This window comes from Cupressus sempervirens, chromosome 4 (assembly GCF_028749045.1).
Source record: "Cupressus sempervirens isolate cs-2001-9-10 chromosome 4, ASM2874904v1, whole genome shotgun sequence".
In the NCBI taxonomy this organism is placed as follows: domain Eukaryota; kingdom Viridiplantae; phylum Streptophyta; class Pinopsida; order Cupressales; family Cupressaceae; genus Cupressus; species Cupressus sempervirens.
The window spans coordinates 721,202,587-721,225,370 of NC_143121.1; positions in this window are offsets into that span (position 1 = coordinate 721,202,587).

The following is a 22,784-nucleotide window of genomic DNA, read 5'->3' on the forward strand; positions in this document are numbered from 1 at the left end:
ATGATTGCTCTAGTTGATATCATAGAGGAAAGAGGTTAAAGTGTAGTACAAACAATTATTTTGCAAGGAATATTTGAGAGAAAAGTTGGATAGTGAAGTTTAGTGGTCTTTCCATTGAAGTTGCTTGGATAGTGGATCCTTCTACCTTCCACAACTCCTAACATGGTTGGCACAACTCCTAATAGGGTTTTCCCTATGATCAAGGGTTACTCTAATTAACAAATCAGGTGTAATTTTTTATGTGCATCTTGTTGTGGTTGTTGTTTACTTTGATTGAATTGTTAAGATTAATTAAGGCTGATAATTGTTTTAATTGGATAACTAATTCACACCCCCCCCCCCCCCCCCTGCGTGCGCTTCTCAATTATCTTGGTGGGCTATTTTTTCTAACAATTCATATCAGAGTATTAGGTCCTTGAAGATAAAGTTTAACTTTGGAAGATCCATGGAAAACATATTTAGAAAGGATAGTCTAAAGTTTGATGGAACAAATTATGATAGCTAGAAGGAAAAGATGAAGATCCATCTGCTGCGTATGGGTCTACGATGTTAGATCTTGACAAAATCAAAAAATAAAATTATTGTTGAAAGTGCTTTGGAAACTTGTATTGAAGATGAGAGAGAAATTTTCATGTGTAAAATGAGAGCTAGAGAAGCTTTATTGTCTGGACTTCCTGAAATTGAGTACAACTAGGTAAAAACACTTGATACTTATAAGATTTGGAAATCTTTGGAAACTAGTTTTGAAGGTGATGAACATTCTAAGAACTTGAGGCTACAAAGCTAGATTTGAGAATTTCAAGATGCTTAAATGATGGACGATGAATCTATAAGAACATATGTAGGCAAAATATCAAAAATTATAGTAGGTATCAGATCTCAAGGAGGAATTGATGGGGACACAACCCAAGAACAAAATGGACACAACAGAAAAGGGAAATTTATATTAACTGAGAAAATAAGATAGTACAATAGTACAGGGAAATAAACTTCAAAACATGCCCTAAGGGTTTACAATAGCATAAATCTGGAGATAATTTCTCCTTACAGTACCTCCTCTCAAACTCCACTCCGAACTGCCTTTTACAATGCCAAAAATCTCCTTAAATAGACCCTGAAGGGTTAAGACTAGGAGTACATTCTCAAAAGTCCTAGTAGGCATCCACCAACCAAATAGAAGGTTCCAGAAGCTGCGGTAGAAGTTGGCACAAATCTAGAAGAATCTAGAAACGGTAATCGAACTTTCGAGAGTCATAACTTTTGAATCGTAGCTCTGATTGACAAATTGTTTACATATTCGGAAAGCTCTCAAAGCGCTCTATAGCCCTATGGACAAGCTTTGCCCATCCCCCATTTTTTGACCCTTTTTGAGGTCATTTAATGCCCCTAACCTGACTTTGAAGCATTCTTAGGAGGTCTCTAAAAGCCAAAAAACTGCAATAACTTTCAAACCATGGGGCCTTTTGACCTGATTCTTTTTCTGGAATGCTCTTAATCACAATTACATTCATCTAGCCAATTCACACCTTTTAGGTCACCAAAATGATAGCTAAATTGCATGCTCCTATTTTTTTTGAGATTTTCTAGCACACTGATAGTTGAACTGTGAGAGTTGGAACCTGTATTTGACCCAAATGGGTATCCAAAAATGTAAAGACATGAAACAAAAACTAAGTCTAAGTACATTTTTTTTTGGGTGACACAGGATTGCCCTTATACCTCTAGATGCTCCTACATCAGACACCTAGGGTAGATTGAAAAGTGACCCTATCACTTTATGGATGGTAGAGGAAATCCCAAATGGGAAACCTCAGCTACTGAAATCCAAGTTGAGTCCTTGATCGGTTGTCCTTTCCATTTGACCAAATACTCTTCATACTACCTGTTTCTGGTACTCCTACCAACACGATGATCTAGAATGTCTTCTATCTCCTCCTTCTTAGAAGCAAGAATTGGACATGGCTCTAACACCAGCTCCTCATCTGCACCATCATCATGATACTCTGTTGAATCTGCAATGTTGAAAATGGGAGAAATGTGAATACCATCTGGCAGCTCCACCTCATATGCATTTCTTGAGTCATGTTTCTTTAAAAATTTGCAGGGGCCAAATTTCTTCATTTTTAGCTTGTTGTAAGTACCGGCTAGAAATCTTTCTTTTCATAAGTGCACCATGACTAGATCCCCTAATTGGAATTCCTTATGTCTTCTCCTTTGATCAGCCCTAGCTTTATACTCTTGATTCATCTTGGTTATGTGTGCCTGAACCTGCTCATGTAGACGCTTGATATGTTCAGCAAATTCCTCAGCTTTAGCACTCATCCTCTCCCTGTGTTCTATCTTCCTCAGCTCTGGTGCAGTCGTTGGGCTATTCCCATATACAATTTTGGAATGGTGATTTTCTAGTACTCCTATTTATAGAGTTATTATAAGAAAACTCTGCCTGTGGTAGAATCAAATCCCATCCATTGGGCTTATCCCCAAATAAACATCTCACCAAATTGCCCAGACTTTTGTTTACCACTTCTGTTTAGCCGTCAGTTTGTGGGTGATGTGTGGAACTGAATTTTAAGTATGTTCTCAACTTTTTCCACAATGTCTTCCAGAAATACCCCACAAATTTAGTATCTCTGTCAAAAACTATGCTCCTTGGAAGACCATGTAGTCTTACCACCTCTTTGAAAAACAAGTCTGCAATATGGACAGCATCATGAGTTTTGTGGCATGGAATGAAATGTGCCATTTTGGAGAACCTATCAACCACCATGAATACTGAGTCATTACCCCTTTGTGTCCTTGGCAATCCAAGAACAAAATCCATACTTATGTCCTTGCATGGCCTTGATGGAATAGGCAATGGCTGATATAGGACAGTATTGTGACTAAACCCCTTGGCAACTTGACAAACCTAGCAACTCTGTACAAACTTCTTCACATCCTATGAAATTTGAGGCCAAAAATAATGTTCTCTAAGAATGGCAATGGTCTTATCTCGACCAAAATGTCCTGCCATCCCTCCACTATGTTTCTCCTTAATTAGATTTTCCCTCATGGAACTCCTTGGAATGCACAATTGACTACCTTTGAAGAACATGCCATCCTGAATCAAATAGTCTAACCACTTGGTTCTATCTACAGCAACAGGTTCTTTACAAGCTTTCCATGCTTCAGCAAAATCAGGATCCTCGGGGTACAAATTCTTGAGTTCATCAAACCCAACTACTTCAAACTGCATTACTGTAAGCAACAACTGTCTCCTACTTAGTGCATTTGCAACCATGTTAGATTTTTCACTTCTATGCTTCAACACAAATGTATAACTCTGTAGGAATTCTACCCACTTCATATGCCTTTGATTCAATTTACCTTGGCTATTTAGGTACTGTAATGCCTGATGATCAGTATACAAAAAAAATTCTTTTGGCAATAAATAATGCCTCCATTTCTTTGCATCATTCAATTTTTCACTAAAATATGCAATAGGCTTACCTTCTTGGCTTAATACAACCCCAACAGCACTGCCACTAGCATCACAATCCACCTGGAACACTTTTCTAAAATTTGGAAGTGCCAACACAGGTTGTTCTGTCACCTTCTTCTTCAGCAATTCAAAACTTCTCGTAGCTGTTGCAGTCCATTTGAATTCTTTTCTATCCCCTCTTATTGTATTAATTAGGGGTGCACATATGCCACTGAAATTCTTAATAAACTTCCTTTAAAAACTAACCAAACCATGAAATGATCTTACCTCAGTAGCAAACCTTGGAGTAGGCCATTCCAAGATGGCTTTTACCTTCTCCAGATCCATTTTGAGGCCATCAGGTGATATAACAAACCCCAAATAGACTAACTCCCTTTTTGCAAAGTTACACTTCTTCAGATTAATTAATAATTTCTCTTCCCTTAGCCTTTCAAGGACACTATGAATATGCAATAAATGTTCTTCCAAAGTCTTGCTGAAAATTAAAATATCATCCAAATAGACAATAGCAAATTTTCCCAAGAACTTATTAAGTACCTCATTCATGAGCTGCATGAAGGTGCTTGGGGCATTTTTCAATCCAAAGGGCATGACTAACCACTCATAAAGACCCTCCTTGGTCTTGAAGGCTTTTTTCCACTCATCTCCTTCTCGAATCTATATCTGGTGATAACCACTCTTCAGATCTATCTTTGTGAAGTACTGAGCTCCACTCAAGTAGTCCATAATATCATCCATCCTTGGTAAAGGAAACCAGTACTTGATGGTGATCCTATTTATAGCTTGAGAATCTATACACATCCTCCACTCTCCATCCTTCTTTGGTGCAAGTACTGCAGGTACTGCACATGGACTCAGGCTCTCTCGAATCAAGCCCTTCCTCAACAACTCCTAAACCTATCTATTTCGCTCCTCTATTTTAGTAGGAGTCATCCTGTGGGCAGCCTTGTTAGGCAAACTAGCTCCTGGAATTAGATCTATCTGATGACTGATTTTCCTTACTGGTGGCAATCCATCTGGAACATTATCAGAGATAATATCTCCAAATTCCCCTAGTAAATCTGAAACTTCAAATGGTATTTCACTACTACCTTCTTTATCTTTCATAGGAATCAAAGCATAGCACATATGCTTATGTTTCATGCCATCTAAAAAATTCCTTCCATCAACAAGACAAATCCTAGCACTACCACATACCTTTTCACCCTCCTTTTTCATGGGCTTCAATTTGTGGCAAACTCTGTCCTTTTTCAGAGAGTATGTGTTTGCATGTCCATCATGTACTGCATGTCTATCAAACTACCATGGTCTACCCAACAATAGATGGCAAACATCCATCGAAATAACATCACAGAGAACTTCATCATGGTAACTCCCAATTTTGAATTTCACTAAACATTGTTCACTTACCAAGACCTTATGATCATCTTTTACCCAAGCAATCTGATAGGGCTGGGGATGTTTCTCCCTCTTGAGCTTCAGCTTAGAGACCATCTCTTCTGATACCAAGTTATCAATGCTACCACCATCAATGATCACATCACAACATTTATCCTCACACTTGCATCTAGTACAAAATGAACTCCTCTGTTGTCCTTGTTCAATCTCACCATTTAGTAGGACTCTTTCATTTACCAAGGTCTCTCCTCTTTCTGCATCCTCTAAATGTGATGATTTTGCATCCTCATCGACATGAGCAACCCTAGCCTGGCCCTCAGTTCTCCTATCTATCCTTCCTTGTCGTTGAGGGCATTCAAAGGCATGATGACCTTCTTCATTGCAATGGAAATAGGTACCATGGAAGCCTCCTCTTCCTTGTCCATGTCCTCTACCTCTTCCTCTCTGATTTCCAAATTCTTGGTCATGGGAACGGTTGAAACCCTCATTCCTCTGGTTCCTTCTAGTACCCTCATCTTCATTTTTCTTTTGGGTTTCATTGCGGCCTCCAGATGACCTACCACTTCCCCTTCCTCCTTGACTGCGCCCTCTTTGTCTTCCTTCAAACCTTTTATTTAGCTTCTCTTCAACTCATAGGGCAAACTGGTATGCCTCTTCAATGTTGGTCATTCTTACCAGACTTAATTCCTCCTGGATGGTAGGTCACAACCCACTGATATAACGAGTAACCTTCTCCTTATTTGCTTTTGCATGTTGGAATAATGATACATTTGTCATTAGTTACAGCACTTATTTGATTTTAGATGCTTATCGAGTTCATCACTCAGTTTACAGTTCATACCAAGCATTCGTTGGTTACCAAGTATGTTCAATAGTGTTTACCAAGTCAGAAAGGTAAACAAAGGTTTTAGTGTTTACCGAGTCAGAAAGGTAAACGAAGGTTTAGTGTTTACCAAGTCAGAAAGGTAAACGAAGGTTTTGGTGTTTATCGAGTCAAGAATGTAAACGAAGGTTTTAATGTTTACCGAGTCAGAAAGGTAAACGAAGGATTTATTATTTACCGATTCAGGAAGGTAAATGAAGGTTTTAGTGATTAACAAGACAAAAAGGTAAAAGAAGTATTCAGTGCTTACCAAGTGAATCGAAGGAGTTAGTTTCTACCGAGTGACACAATGTTTAATGAGTCACCATTGGTTACCAAGTTCCAAGCTAATCAGAGTGATTAGTATGGACTGAGCCCCTACCTCTACCGAGTGCATGATGATGCCAAGTAATGTAGTGGATGCCGTGTGTCAGAAGGTCACTGAGTGAGTTTGAGAAACCTGAGTTTTCTACTTTCTGGTTGACTTAGTAATGTTTTGTCCACTTGTGTTTGGCCGACCTTGTTGTTGTAAATATTGGAATGGTATATATGTAATGTATTGTGCCATTTATGAATGATGAAGAGAAGTAACAATGTAGTAAGAGCGAATTAAAAGAGAATCAGCAGTGGAGTATTCAACAAGGTTATCAAGGAGCAACAAAGATATATCCATCACATCAAGTGATCAGTACATAAGATCTAATCAGCAAACCAGTTGCAACTAGATCCACTGCTTCATCCTAACAGGTGAATTAGTTTTGTAAATCCTTTAATAGGGTAGACTTAACAGTCTTTTGTAAATCTCCTAACAGATTGCATACTTCATTGTATGTTTGTAAATCCTCTAACAAGGTGGATCTAGCAGTCCTACTTGCTCCTAACAGGGCAGATCACCAAAAGTGATCATTGTAAGCCTTAACCGGCCAACTTTATACTGCAATATTAAATTTTTGTGGGCATCATCCCCACCCTAGTTTTACTTTCAATTTGAAAGGTTTCTGGGTCACCAAATCAGTGTGTTAATTTTTTCATGCATACAGTAAAGTAGATAAATGAATGGTGAATTTGTTATTATGCTGAATTGGTTTAAATTTTAAAGCTTACTGATTCACCCCTCCCCTCTCAGTAACATTGTTAGACCTGAATATTTTCAACAATTGGTATCAGAGCTTTGTGGTTCTGAGGACAGAGCTTGACAGCTTGAGCAAAGATCAAGGACAATGGAGATATTCAGACTTGACAAAACTATTGAGAATGAGAAGCTAGATTTGGAGATGGCCATGGTTCAACTCAAAGAAGCAAAGGAAAATCTTTCTCAATCCCTAAAAAGAAGAAAGGAACTTTCAAGACAAATAAATGACCATTTTTATGTTGAAGAAAGGATTGAAGATTTGTTACCATCAAGTAATTCAGAAGAAGCTAACAAAGTAATCAAAGAACTTTTAGAAAAGAATGGATCTCTGCAAGAAGAGGTAAGAAAGCTTAAAAGAGAGCAAGAAATACAGTCAATTAGGCTATGTGAAGTTTTGGAACAAAGAAACAAAGCACAAGAAGAATTGGAAGATAGAAGTCATGAAACTCAAAATCAATCCCTTGAACATGAAGATCTAGTAGATCAACTATCCAATGCAAATGAAGAAATCAGGATTCTCAGAGCACAAAATGAAAGTCTACAAAATGACTTAAGAACTGAGAGACAAACCAATGAAAGCTTGGAAAGTGATCTAAAAATTGAAAAACAAGTCAATGAAAGGATGATGAAATCTCAAGCAGACATGAATCAATTGAATCAGCAAAATGAGCAGAATTTTTATAAACAAAAGGGTAAAGCTGGTCTTGGATACAAGAAAGAAGGTGAATCCTCAAAACAAGGTGAACAAAGGAATAAAAGACTCACTTGTAATCACTGTGGCAAGTTAGGTCATACATCAAAAAAATGCTGGAGCAATGGGAAAGAAAAATTCAATGACAAATGCTTGAACTGCAATCAGCATGGTCACAAGGCAAATGAGTGTAAAGAAAAACCAAAATTTGAGGGCAATTGTCACAAATGCAAAAAGCATGGTCATAAGGCATTCCAGTGCAAATCCAAATCATTCAATCTAGCTGAACAACTTGTCAAAGCTATATTAAGATGGGATTACAAAACCTGGTGCAGATGTCACTATTGTGGAGAATATGGATATACTGGCATAAATTGTGCTAGACATCACCTAAGGAAGAAGGACACTACTGTAAGGTGCTATACATGTACAGAACTTGGTCATATAGCCAAGAATTGCATGAATATAGGAAAGGTTGAAGATGAAAAGAAAACTAGAGCTGATAATATTAGAAAGCAAATGAAACAACAGTGGATTCTTGAGTCTACCAAGCAAGAAAATTCAAATGATGGAAATGTCACTCGAGAAATGGGTGACTCCACCATATCTAATTAAGACTTATCAAGAAGGATAAGGGACTGCATCTTCAAGCCATATCCTAGGCAGTTCCAAAAAGAAGAAGTGGAAATGAAAAATCAATATTGCAGATACAGGTCATAATTCACAGTGTTGCATCTACCAAGTAAGGTCGGTTTTCAGACTTTACCGAGCTTGGTCAGGAAGATAAGAAAGGTTTTGTGTGTTCACCGAGCTGCAATGTTTACCGAGTAAGTCGGTGACTATTTATAAAACCCTAATTCTCAGCTACCTATGTACTCGAGCATTAATGACAGGATTTTGATCAAAAAGGCAGAATTTGATCTCATTTTTCCACCGTGAATTCAGAGTTCACAGAGCAAATATATTTTCAAGTGCATCCAAGCAAGTTCAAGTGATCTGAAGTGATTTTCCAGCAAAGAAATTGTGTTATGAAATCATTCTCTCACCAAGTAGCAATGGCATCCACAAGCACCAATGGTAGCAAGGCGAAGAGAGGTTTTGAAATGCTTGTGAAGGGAGTCGAATGGGAGGCGCCCAATTTCAAAATTGTTCCTGCCATCGTTGAATCACTCAACCCACATGGAGCTCAATCGCAGATCCCTCCAAAGGTACTTCTTATCAATGATATTCATACTTATTTCAAGTGTACTGTGCAAGAAATAGGGATGCTAGATATGGATAGTACCCTAGCCAAGTTATGTGTGGATGGAACCCTAAAACTTGAGTTCAAACATTTGGAAACCAAAGGCTTAACCTATATCCTGCATCTACCAAGGAGTTTCCAAGTGAAATGGGTGAGGTATATCTTAAGCCGTGTGCATAATGGACAATTGTGGTTAGAACAACCCATCCTCATAACAAAGAAGATGATCCACAAGATCACGAGCTTACCAATGTTGACCAAAGCCAAAACCACTAAAACCCTAGGTCGAGATGACCTCCAGAAATTAACCCAAGCTGAATGGGATGGCAAAGGTTTAAAGCTCAACAATGTTTCAGATATAGAATTGAAATTTGGTATTTGTGTTATTGCATACAAACTGTATAGTTCCAGCAGGCTGAATAGTGTACCTTGTGAGGCTGTAGATTTGGCATATAAAATTGTAAAGAAAAATATGGAGTTTGACCTAGTTGATGTGCTATTAAAACAATTCAATAAAAACATGGATAGCATAAGGATTGCAAAGACAAACCCTTGTAAATTTGGTTCTTTGCTAGTTTGTTTATTTTTCTATGTACAGAAATTATTTCCATCTAAGGGTGCAGTTGTATGGAGGAAAGATACTCCAATTTTGTATCAAATAAATGAATTCATAGCAGAAATGGGTATGAATTTTGATAAGGTAATGGATAATTATTTTGAAGATTTCAAGGAAAGGATGAACAATAGGTTCAAGATACATCCAAAACTTGTTGAAGAGTATAAGGATGATGTCTATTTCATGGTTGACTGTGATAGAGTCTACATCTAGGCAGTCAAACCTCGAGTAGCATGGGTAAAACCATTGCCCTATGAGATAAATATTGATGATGCCAGAGATATCATTGAGGTACTGGTAAATGAACCAGTGGATCCCAAGTTGCCTGCATTTGGAACCTATGAAGAGGCTAAGGTTAGAATAGAGCTTGAAATCAAGCTTCCTCAAGCAATCTCTAAAGGTAGGAGAAAGATAGAAAATCTAAAAGCTGATACTGGACCTCTCATGATAATAGACGGGAGAGGAGGAGATGAAGAAAAGGAAGAAGAAAAAGAAGAGCCTCAACGAAAGAAAGGTAAGGTGACTATCACCAAACCTACAAACCAAACCACTACAGTATTCTCTAGGAGAACAAGACAGGGAAAGAAGGAACCTGTATTTGTTAAGCCTCCACTCACCTTTGAAGCAAGACTAAAGCAATTAGATGAAGGAGGTAGCTTCACAAACTTCAAAGCATTAAAGTTCGAAACCAGAACAAAATAGGAGAAAATGCAGATTGAGGATCTAGTACTGAACAAAATGGGTAAATGGAAATACTCCCCAAACCAGATAGCCTCTCAGATCTCCAAAGAGCTATTGGAAAGATTGCAACCAAGATGGGAAGCTACAACCAAGACTGTCAAAGACATTTATGAGCAGACCCTAAGGAATCTCCTGCCAAGTCTCTCTAATGTTGAAGTGAAAAAATCACTGAAAGATCACGAAGGTAATATGATGATTAGATTCCACACTTGCTTGATACTTGTCAAAGACATTGAGCATATAGTAAATGATGCAACAAACATGTGGAAAATATCTATCATCTACAAAAACCCAGTGAGGATACTGTTGAAATCACGGACAATGACAGCAGTGATGATAATGATGATGATGATGAGGGTGATGACATTGAAGACATACTAGAAGACTTGCAATCATTAATGTTAGAAATTGAAGAAGAAGCTAAAAAAGAAATTGAGGAAGAAGAAGCCTCCCTTCCTCACTCTCCACCAAAGACTGTAAAATCTACTATGGAGATAGGATCTTCAAGAAAAATTGTGAGCACAATAGAGACATCCATTGCTCAATTTCCTCCAGTCTCCTCTCAGCTCCAAGTTTCTACAATACAAGTGCAAAGCACTTCATCTACCGAGCTGGTGGTCACTTCTTCAGTTACCGAGCTTCCAAGCACATCATCAGCCACCAAGTCATCCACTGCAGCAGCTACTTCACCGAGTGTATCTCTTCCACCTATAGCTTGTATAGTAAGTCTTCCAAGTTTCATATCAATTTTATCTTCCTCAGCCACATTGGCCCCAATTTTTACTCCAGTCAGTTCTCCAATTGTAAAAATACCAGTATGTACATCATTTTTGACTAGCATATCATTTTTGGGAAGTATATCAAGTTTTGATACAGCCAACACTTCTCTTAGTTTGCCTTTAGTTGGTCCCATTCCAATTTTGATAGCCAGTCCAGCATCATCAACTATTGTTTCAATTTCAAAGGGCAAAGGTGCAGTCACTGCAGAAAAACCAAAGAGATACATGTTTTCCAGTAAGGCAGTAGATGAAGAAATAGATCTAGATAAGGACATTTTCATTCCTAAGATAGATTTAGATACTGAATCAGTTGATGAAATGAGAATGATCAGTCAGCTATTAGAGCAAAAGGCACGGCAAAAATAGCTCAGGCATGAAAGAGACTAGGAATATAGCATTATTGAAAGTGCTAAAAATATAATAACAGAGGCTATAGGTGTTGAAGTAGATTCTACTCAACACATTTTGATTCATTTGGAAGAGGCTGTATATAAATTCAATGAGGATACCTCCGACCAAGAAAAATTGATTGAAAAGGCAGAGAAGAAATTTGACAATAAGGTGCTTGAGCACATTGCTCAGCATATTGCATTAAAACAGGTAGAATTGTCTACAATTCTGAGTAATTTTAAGAATTCTTTTAATAATGTAACTTCACTTTTTGGTAAAATTTGTGATGTTACCGAGTATACCAAAGAAATCAAAGAAAAGTTGAATAAAATTGATGAGGACATGAAGGTTAGTGCCCAAATGCTGCAATCTGACCACAGTACAAGTTCATCCCATCATCATAAAATAAGATTTTTGTCAGAGAAACAGGTAGAATTGCTAAGAGAGGAAGCAAGGATCAGGTCTACTCTGATTGACATTCAGAATATGATCCTTCCTGTCATGAACACAATGCAGAAGCACATTGCATATTCAAAAATATTGATCCATGACAATAATTTCTCTGTTGCAGACCATATGATTGAAATTTCTGTAGAAGTTCAAGTAGCTCTCTCCACATGTAAAAAATTGCAAGATAATTGGGATAAAACTCTGCAACTAATTCTTCACATACATTTTGAGTTTATCACACATTTTGGTGTCTCCGTGTAAATACATTCTTTATTCTTTGGCATTATTGTCAAAAAGGGGGAGAAAATAATATATAGAGAAAAATCAGACACAAAAAGGGAGAAGGTAATAAAGTAATAAAGAATAAAGTCATATAACTCATGTAAAAACTTTGTGTATATTGTATGGGGGAGTTATATGTAACGTAGCCCATGTATATTCAGCACAACAGAATCAAATCAGTTTTGTCAGATCTTGTATATAAATTTTGGCTCATAAGTGTTTTTGTCACTAATGCCAAAGGGGTAGATTGTTGGAATAATGATACATTTGTCATTAGTTACAACACTTATTTGATTCTGAATGCTTACCGAGTTTATCACTCAGTTTACAGTTCATACCGAGCATTCGTTGGTTACCAAGTATGTTCAGCAGTGTTTACCAAGTCAAAAAGGTAAACAAAGGTTTTAGTGTTTACCGAGTCAGAAAGGTAAATGAAGGTTTAGTGTTTACCGAGTCAGAAAGGTAAACGAAGGTTTTGGTGTTTACCGAGTCAAGAAGGTAAACGAAATCTTTAATGTTTACTGAGTTAGAAAGGTAAATGAAGGATTTATTATTTACCGAGTCAGGAAGGTAAATGAAGGTTTCAGTGATTACCAAGACAAAAAGGTAAAAGAAGTATTCAGTGCTTACCAAGTGAATCGAAGGAGTTAGTTTCTACCGAGTGACACAATGTTTACCGAGTCATTAGTGGTTACCAAGTTCCAAGCTACTCAGAGCGATTAGTATGGACCGAGCCCCTACCTCTACCGAGTGCATGATGATGCCAAGTAATGTAGTGGATGCCGTGTGTCAGAAGGTCACCGAGTGAGTTTGAGAAACTTGAGTTTTCTACTTTCTGGCCAACTCAGTAATGTTTTGTCCACTTGTGTTTGGCCGACCTTGTTGCTGTAAATATTGGAATGGTATATATGTAATCTATTGTGCCATTTATGAATGATGAAGAGAAGTAACAGTGTAGTAAGAGGGAATTAAAAGAGAATCAGCAAGGGAGTATTCAACAAGGTTATCAAGGAATAGCAAAGATATATCCATCACATCAAGTGATCAGTACATAAGATCTAATCAGCAAACCAGTTGTAACTAGATCCACTGCTTCATCCTAACAGGTGAATCAATTTTGTAAATCCTTTAACAGGGTAGACTTAACTGTCTTTTTTAATTCTCCTAACAGAGTGCATACTTCATTGTATGTTTGTAAATCCTCTAACAAGGTGGATCTAGTAGTCCTACTTGCTCCTAACATGGCAGATCACCAAAAGTGATCATTGTAAGCCTTAACCGGCCAAATTTATACTGCAGTATTAAAGTTTTGTGGGCATCATCCCCACCCCAATTTTACTTTCAATTTGAAAGCTTTCTGGGTCACCAAATCAGTGTGTTAATCTTTTCATGCATATAGTAAAGTAGATAAATGAATGGTGAATTTGTTATTATGTTGAATTGGTTTAAATTTTAAAGCTTACTGGTTCACCCCTCCCCTCTCAGTAACATTGTTAGACTTGAATATTTTCAACACTGCATGCCCTGCTCTAATCAAGAGTTGGTAAAATTCCTCTGTATATTCTTGGACTGATCTTCCTACTTTCTTTAACCCATGCATCTTCTTAAAAAAATCAAGCTCGTAGTCCATAGGAATGAACTGCTTCTTCAATTTGTCCACCATGCGATCCCATCTTGTGATCTTCTCCTTTCCTCTTCTGTTTCTTTCCAATTGAACCTCTTGCCACCAGATTTTGGCATGGCCTTTTAGTTTCACCTTTGCAAACTTAACCCTATCTGGGTCCTTGATATCCTCATACTCAAAGTATTCTTCCAGTTCATTGATCCAATAGATCAACTCATCTGGTTTCAGATTTCCTGAAAATACACCCACTTCAATTGTGGGTCTTTTCCCAAACTTAGTAATGGCCCTAAAAAGCCTTTGCTCTGCATGATTCAAAACTTCCCCATCAAATTCTTCTTCTAGTCCAATTACTTCTTCTTCATTGTCATCCTCACTGTTGTCACCTGCTGCAACATTTGCTCCTCTACGGAGCTCCTCTTGCAATGCTTGTACCTGCCTCTGGAGGGCTCTAACCTCCTCAAGATTAATAGCTCTGGCCCCTCCACTAGACTCTCTTCATGGAGGCATCTTCTAACTCGAACCCACAACTACACAGTCCTAGTGCAAACTGCCTCATAGTCGGCGCTCTGTCTACACTCTCAGGAAAACCAACTCTGATACCACTTGATGGGGACACAACCCAAGAGCATAATAGACACAACAGAAAAGGGAAAATTATATTAACTGAGAAAATAAGCTAGTACAACATTACAGGGAAATAAACTTCAAAACATGCCCTAAGGGCTTACAATAGCATAAATCTGGAGATAATTTCTCCTTACAGTACCTCCTCTCAAACTCCACTCCGAACTACCTTTTACAATGCCAAAAATCTCCTTTAATAGACCTCAGAGGGTTAAGGACTAGGAGTACATTCTAGAAAGTTCTAGTAGGCATCCGCCGACCAAATAGAAGGTTTTGAAAGCTGTGGTAGAAGTTGGCACAAATTTAGAAGAATCGAGAAACAGTAACCGAACTTTCAGGAGGCATAACTTTTGAACCGTAGCTCCGATTGACAAACCGTTTACATTTTTGAAAAGCTCTCAAAGCTCTCTATAGCCCAATGGAAAAGCTTCACCCATACCCCATTTTTTGACCCTTTTTGAGGTCATTTAATGCCCCTAACCTGACTTTGAAGCATTCTTAGGAGGTCTCCAAAACCCAAAAAACTACAATAACTTTCAAACCATGGGGCCTTTTGACCTGATTCTTTTTTTGAAATGCTCTAAATCACAATTACAATCATCTGGCCAATTCACACCTTTTAAGTCACCAAAATGATGGCCAAATTGCATGCTCCTATTTTTTCAAGATTTTCTAGCACACTGATAGTTGAACTGTGAGAGTTGGAACCTTTATTTGACTCAAATGGGTATCCAAAAATGTAAAGACATGAAACAGAAACTAAGTCTAAGTACATTTTTTTTTTTGGGTGACACAAGATTGCCGTTATACCTATGGATGCTCCTGCATCAGGAATCAAGGAAGATGATGAGATGATCTAGAAGATATTGAAGAGCTTCACACCACCATTTAAGCAAGCATTTCAAATGATATAGTTGTTGATCTCTTGTACTAAAAATTTCATAAAGGAAGAATTTCTTGGGAGAATAGAACTAGTTGAGAATGAGCTTAGATAGTCTTGAGAATTGTTTAGAATAGAGACAACTTTCAATTCCCTAAACATTCAACCTAGTTTTTTAAGAAGCACAAGTGTTAGAGGATTATTTTATAGTATTAGCAGATCTGATGAGGAAAAAAAGATAAAAGAAGGGGTAGCCCTTCTGAGAAGAAGAGAAAAAGATGGTAAGAAAATCTTTAAATGTTAGACTTTTAATGAGTTTGGTCATTAAGCATTTAAGTGTCCTAAAAGAGAGAAAATTTATAAATAAAAGTCCAAACCTAGGAGAGATAGAGATTGTTTGTATGCAAATAAAGAAGATGATTTGATGAACATGTGGTAAGTGATAGTGATGATATAATAGGATTTATAGCTATTAAAAAAGAAAGTCCAGAGAGAATGGCTTAGGTATCATAGGTTGAAAAGAAATCTAACTAGATAATTGATAGTGGTTGTTCACATCATATGATTGGTGATATGAACAAGTTTATTGACATCAAAAGTTATGATGGAGGCATTGCCAAAGTTGGAAACAATGCAACTTTCCATGTGAAAGGTATTGGATCTATAACTCTTGATGGTAAGACTAACACCAAGGATGTATTTTTTTTTATGGTTTGAAACATAATATTTTGAGTATTGTACAACTAGTGGATAAAGGTTAGCAATTATAGCTCTCAAAGAAGACATGCATGATTAGAGACAAAGATGGGAAGGTAATTGGAATAGGAACTAGATCTAGAGGTAATGTTTTTTAGTTGAATCCCACTAAAATCACATGTTTGGTTGCAAAGGTATATGACAGTTAGTTATGACATAAGAGATTATGTCATATAAACTTTGACAACATTGTGAAATCTAGTAGTATGTTTGTAGTTAGAGATTTTCCTAAGATTGTAAAACCTACTAACACTATTGACAAGGAGTGTGTATTGGCAAAATATACTAGAACTTCTTTTACCAGCAAGAAGTTTACTACTACAAGAAAGTTGGAGATTGTACACACAAATCTTAGTAGTCCTACAAAGACTAAAGGATTCTATGGTGAAAGGTACTTGATGACTATTTTTGATAACTTTTCTAGAATGATGTGGGATACTTTTCTTAAGAAAAATATGTGGCATTTGATAAGTTCAAGATATTCAAGAATAGAGTTGAGAATAAATTAGATATGAAGATCAAATGTTTAAGATTAGATAGAGGAGGAGAGTTTACTTAGTTTAATATCTTTGTCAAGCTAATGGAATCAAAATAGAGTTTTTAGCTCCTAGAACCCTTGAATAAAATGGCATTGTAGAAAGAAGAAACATGTTGGTAACAGAAGTAGCGAGAGCTATGTTAGTTGAGAATGATGTATCCAAGATTTTTTGGATAGAAGCTATGAATACAAGATTCTACACTATGAATAGAGTAAAAGTCAAGAAAGACATAGACAAGACCCTTATAAATTGTGGTTTGGTCAATCGCCTAGAGTTAAGTATTTCAAAAAAATTTGTAGAAAATAAATTTTAGAGTTAATAAATTTGATGCTAGAAGTGATGAAGGTATGTTTCATGGTTATTCATTGAAAATAAAATCTTATAGATGTAATAATCTGAGAACTAAGACTATTGTTGAAAGTGCAAATGTAAGAGTTGATGAGAAATTCAAGATACAAGAAAGAATAACTAACTATAATTTTGATGATGAGAATGTTGATGTTACTAAACTAAGGAATGATGGAGTATTCTTTGAGACTAAAAGTGATTTGCATAGAATGAAAGAGAGCTAAGGCAAGAAAAATTTTTGTAACCTAGAATAGAGCTAAGTTTTGAGATAACTACTCCTACTTTTGGTAAGAATATGATAAAGAATTCTCTAGCAGAGAAAATCATTGGCATCAGAGATAAAGGTGTGATGAGAAGAAGAAAAAATCAATGAAGAATAATGTCTAGTATCTCAAGTAGAACCAAAGAATGGAGACAAGGCATGCAAAGATGACTATTGGAAGAAAGCTATGAAAGAAGAATCAGATTAGATAGTGAAGAATGATGCATGGGAATTGGTCTCTAGACTCGTAGACAAGAATGTGATAGTTAAAAAATGGGTATTCAAAAACAACATAAATGAACAAAGTGAAGTTGTAAGGAAGAAAGTGATATTGGTATGTAAAGGTTACTCATAGCAAGAAGGAATAGACTATGACAAAATGTATGCTCCTATGGAAAGAATAGAAGAAATAAGGTTATTCTTAGCCTATGTAGCACATAAGAAATTCAAAGTGTATCAAATGGATGTCAAGTCAAAATTTTTGAATGGAGAACTTGAAGTAGTAGTATACATAGGAAAACCTAAAGGTTTTCCATTAACAAATGACAAAGACATGGTTTGCAAATTGAAGAAAGCATTGTATGGCTTAAAACAAGCACCCAAAACTTGGTATGCAAGGTTGGAAAAGCATTTGAAAAAGCTTGGATTTAGAAAAGGTATTATAGATAGTAATCTATACTAGAAAGAAATAGACAATGGATTAATGATTTTGGTAGTATTTTTGATGATATCATATTTGGAGGAAATGATGATGAAATTGACAAGTTTGCAAAAGAAATAAAGATGGAATTTTAAATGAGCATGATACGAGAGATTAAATACTTCTCAAGATTATAGAATATGTAGGATAAAGAAGAAATATTTATTTATTAGACTAAGTATTTGAAAGATCTATTGAAAAGGTTTGGTTTGGAAACATGTAAATACTTGGAATGCCTATGATAACTAAACACAAGTTACATAAAAAGGATGAGACACCTACTGTTGAGAAAAAAAAGTACAAATCTATGATTGGAGGATTACAATATTCGATTCACACAAAGCTAGATATAGAAAATGAAGTTTGAATTGTTGCAAGATTTCAAGCTAGTCCCAAATAAGGACATTATGCAGTAGTTAAAATGATATTTATATATCTAAAGGGAACACTAGAGTTAAAATTGTGGTATGATAGATCTAATCATTTCACTTTATATGCTTATATTGATGCTAATTAGGTAGGTGATATGGATAATAGAAAGAGAGAATGAGCACCAATGGTGGAGCTTTCTTTCTTGGAGGAAGATTGGTTTCTTGATTAAGCAAGAAGTAGGACTATACCTCAAAAAGTACAACAAAACCAAAATATGTTGCAGCAGCAAACAATTGTAATCAAGTTGTTCGAATGAACTAGATGTTGAAGAATATAAGGATAGAATTTAGTGAACCTATTGTCATACATTGTGATAACACAAACACAATGAATATGTCTAAGAATCTAATGTTGCATTCTAAGACTAAGAACATTTCTATCAAATATCACATGTTGAGAGAGAAAGTTGTAGAAAAGGAAATTAGATTGGAGTATGTAAGCACCAAAGAGAATATTGCATATATTTTCACCAATCCTCTTCTCAAAAAGACTTTTGAGTATTTGCAAGGTATGTTAAGGGTTATGTTCCTACCTACATAAGAGTAAAAGATGCAAGAGTGCATTAGTCCAGTGTTATAGAGCACTACAATTTGTTTGGACTAAATGCTGATGTTTCTTGTATGGGGGAGTATATGTGACGGACAGAGTAATCTAGGACTCTTGATAGATGTTGCTTTGAATAGTGCCTTTGGAGACTTGAGTGAGTTAGAGGTAGTTGTTGTCGAGATAGATGGTTTTTGAAACCTTTGACATTGATGTAAATGGGGGAGAGATTACAAAATGAAAAATAGGTTGATATAGAGCACATTGAGGTATATCAATGGGGAAGAATGATTGATGAAGAGGATTTGTAAAGAAATCATAATAGTCTTTAATGTTGGTATTCTCTGCTTTTGATGTTATTCATCTATGTTGTCATCAATTCCAATTGGGGAGATTGTTGAAAGCATGAATTTTGATGATACTTATATGGAGAGTATTATATAAACATGATTAGATCAGTATCATGATGATACGTTACATTCATGATTGTGTTTTTCATTGATGTCAACATAGAATTTTTCTGTGGTATCTGATAGAAGAACTACGGTAAAGATCAAGTTGGTAGGGAAATATCATTAAGTATTTTTACTGAGACTAAAGGGACATACTACATAGTGTCTACTATATGAAACTAACCTTGAAAGCATAAGATATTAAGTCTAGAAGAAATTATTAAGTTTTGGTGAAGACTATTCTAAGATAGAGTTTACAAAAGCATGTTATGGTAAACTTGTGATATCTCTTAGTAGAGTTGTTATCCTAAGAAGTAAGGTTAAAGGCATATAGAAGACATGTTGGAGATGATGTGACTAAGCTCTCTCATCATGATAGTACATGAACATAAATTTATTCAAATTACAAGGTGCTAGATTAATGTTATTGCTAAGTATAACATGTTCTTAATTAGGTCTTATAATAATTAATTGAGAAGGTGTAATAGTTGACTTAGGGAATTTCTTTATGGATTTCATATAAAAGAAGCACGTTTTCATTTATTCTATACAAATTTATGAATGATTGAAATAATCATGAAGAGTGGAACAGAAGAGAAACAAATTGATATGTGAGGATAACCAGAGTAGAGAACAGTTGGAGAAAACTTTGTTGCCAATGTTTTATTGTGAGATTTGAGGTTTGATATTTGGATCCAAAGTTTTTGAGCTATTCTACAAGGTCTAACAATGATGGGTCTAGTTGACAAGATAGAGGAAAGAGGTTAAAGTATAGTACAAAACAATTATTTTGTAAGGAATAGTTGAGAGATTAGTTGGATAGTGACATTTGGTAGTCTTGTCCTAGAATTTTTTTAGATAGTGGGTCCTTCTACCTTCTACAACTCCTAACAAGGTTGGCACAACTCGTAGCAGGGATTCAAAGTCTCCTAACAAGGACTCTTATGTATTGAACGTGTCTATAGACTCCTAAAAGGGTTCATCCTCTAACAATGAATATGTATATATATACACACTAGTATATCTTTATGGGTGTCATTCCCATCAAGGATTCCCCTCTAATCAAGGGCTTCCCTAGTTAAAAAATATAGTGTAATTGTGTATGTGCATCTTGTTATGCTTGTTGTTTACTTTGATTGAATGTTTAAGATTAATTAAGGTTGATAATTGTTTTAATTGGATAACTGATTGACCCCCACTATCTCCCCCCACAGTTGTCTTGGTGGAATAGTATTTCTAATAGTGTCTTGGACAAGTAAGAAGAAAAATTGTATTTCTCAATTTAGAATAGAAGCAGAGTATGGGAAAACAACATTTAATTGCTCCAATGTTGTTTGGTTCAAGCAACTGTTGGTAGGTATGAAGGTGGAGATCAAGGATCCAGTTGTTATCTTCTATGATAACACTGATGCATTAATATATCAAAGAATCCTATGATGCATACCAAGACCAAGCACATTGCTATAAAATATATTTTTTTGAGATAATTGGTGCAAGATAAAGAGGTAAGATTGGAATATGTGAATACTAAAGAATATTGTAGACATATTCACTAAGCCATTACCTAAGGATGCATTTCTATATCTAAGAAGTTAGGGGTTATTCCCCTATATAAATATCATTAAAATGAAGTTTAGTGTCACATCAAATAGGGCATGTTGAAGATTAGTTAATTGACACAGTATTAGAAAGGGAACTTTGCGTATGATTTAGTATATCAAGTACATTAATATTCACTAAATATTCTCTTTGGCATGAGATGTCAAAGAGGGAGAGTATATTGTCATATTCATAGAAATTTTATATAGAGAAAGTTCTGTAATGAGGGAGAATTATTTGTTGTGATGTCAAAAAGGAAGAACTTGGTCTGATGTCAAAAACAAAGAGTTTACTATTAGAAGAAAATGTTGAAGACAAAGTTTTCTAATAGAGGGAGAAACTAGAGGCAGAGGGAGTTCACACTAATAGAGGGAGTTCTCAAGGAGGATAATCAGAATGAAACTAATAATATTTTCTTTAATTTATTTTGATCTAAAATATCATTATATTATGACATGTTCTATTGCCATTAATGCAAAAGAGGGAGAATTTTGAATACAATTGGTTAGTTGTTTATTGTCTTTGATGTTACAAAAAATGTCATATCTTTTCCAGTAAGTTTATGTCAAGCTCACTTGGGTGATGAAGACAATTTCCTATGTTTGTCGAGTATTCCAAATTTTTCCAAGTTGAGAAGATAGTTTCTACTGAGTTTACTTGGTCAACAAAGAGAAGTTTACTGAAGATTGAATGTTAACCGAGCTCACTTAGTTAATGAAGGAAAATTTGGATGCAACTAGTGTTAACTGAGCTCACTCACCTACCAAAGTAACTTTGCGAAGATACAATATTAACCTAGTTCACTTGGTGAACATAGGAAAAAAAATTTTGAGTTAGTGTCTACCAAGAAGGGTCAGCCAATGAAGGATTTTCTTGTTTTAGAATATTAAGTTCAATAGATTTGTTTGTTGGCTCTAGTTGACTAAGGAGATGAATGTTAATTATTCTAATTTACATTCAAGCTAACCTGACAATGTGAAAGATATAAAGAAAAGGACAAGTTGAGGATTGAATGTGTGGAAGTGAGTTGAAATATAGAAGATGCAAAGAGGAAGTGAATTAGAAGGATAAGAAGAATATCCTTTTAGAGTTGGAAAGATACATTTTATTAGAAAGAATCAAGAATACAGGCTAGAATTTAGATATGTAATCAATAATTTAGTTACATCAAAAATCAAGTCATCTTAATGTTACTCTCTAACTATTGTAGTAGTGATATAAATCTATTAACATAGTTGGCTTAACAACTATTCATAAATCTCTAGATTGAATTGTCTAAAGACCTCTAACAAGGCTAGTCCTAGAAAAGTAATTAAATCCTCTAATAGGCTCACACCTATTGGAATTAACAAGTGGGAAGATTTACTTCTGAGAGGTGGGGTGAATTAGAAGTAACTAACTTTAACCTTTTCAAATTCATTTAACTGAAACCATTCACATGCATCAAATTAATCTACTAAACATGAAAGTAAAGACATGCATGAAAAATAGATAACACACAAATTTGGTAACCCAAAAACCCTCCAAAATGAGAAGGTAAAACTGGGGTGAGGATGACACCCACAAAATATCACTGCACTAATGTGTAATTGTTCAAGGTTACAATTTTTGAACACTTTGAATGGTCTACCCTATGAAAGGCATGTCCTATTAAAGAGTTTACACTTTGTTAAAAGTGACCTTGTTAAAGGATTTCACTACCCTACTAAAAGTAGGCCTAGTTAAAGGACTTTTGTACATCCACTTGGAATGCCACCTTGTTAATGGATTTATAGATGGTTTCTAGGCCAACCAAAGTCCATAGGATTTCCATATCTAATACAATTGCTAGAGAGTATTAGAAAGCCTTTTGACCTGATAGCTTTGCAATCTTCAATTGTTGATTCTAGATCCTTGTTCTATACTATCACTCTGATCCTTGCTTGATTTGATAAGTCACTCTATGAGGTTCTGATACTCT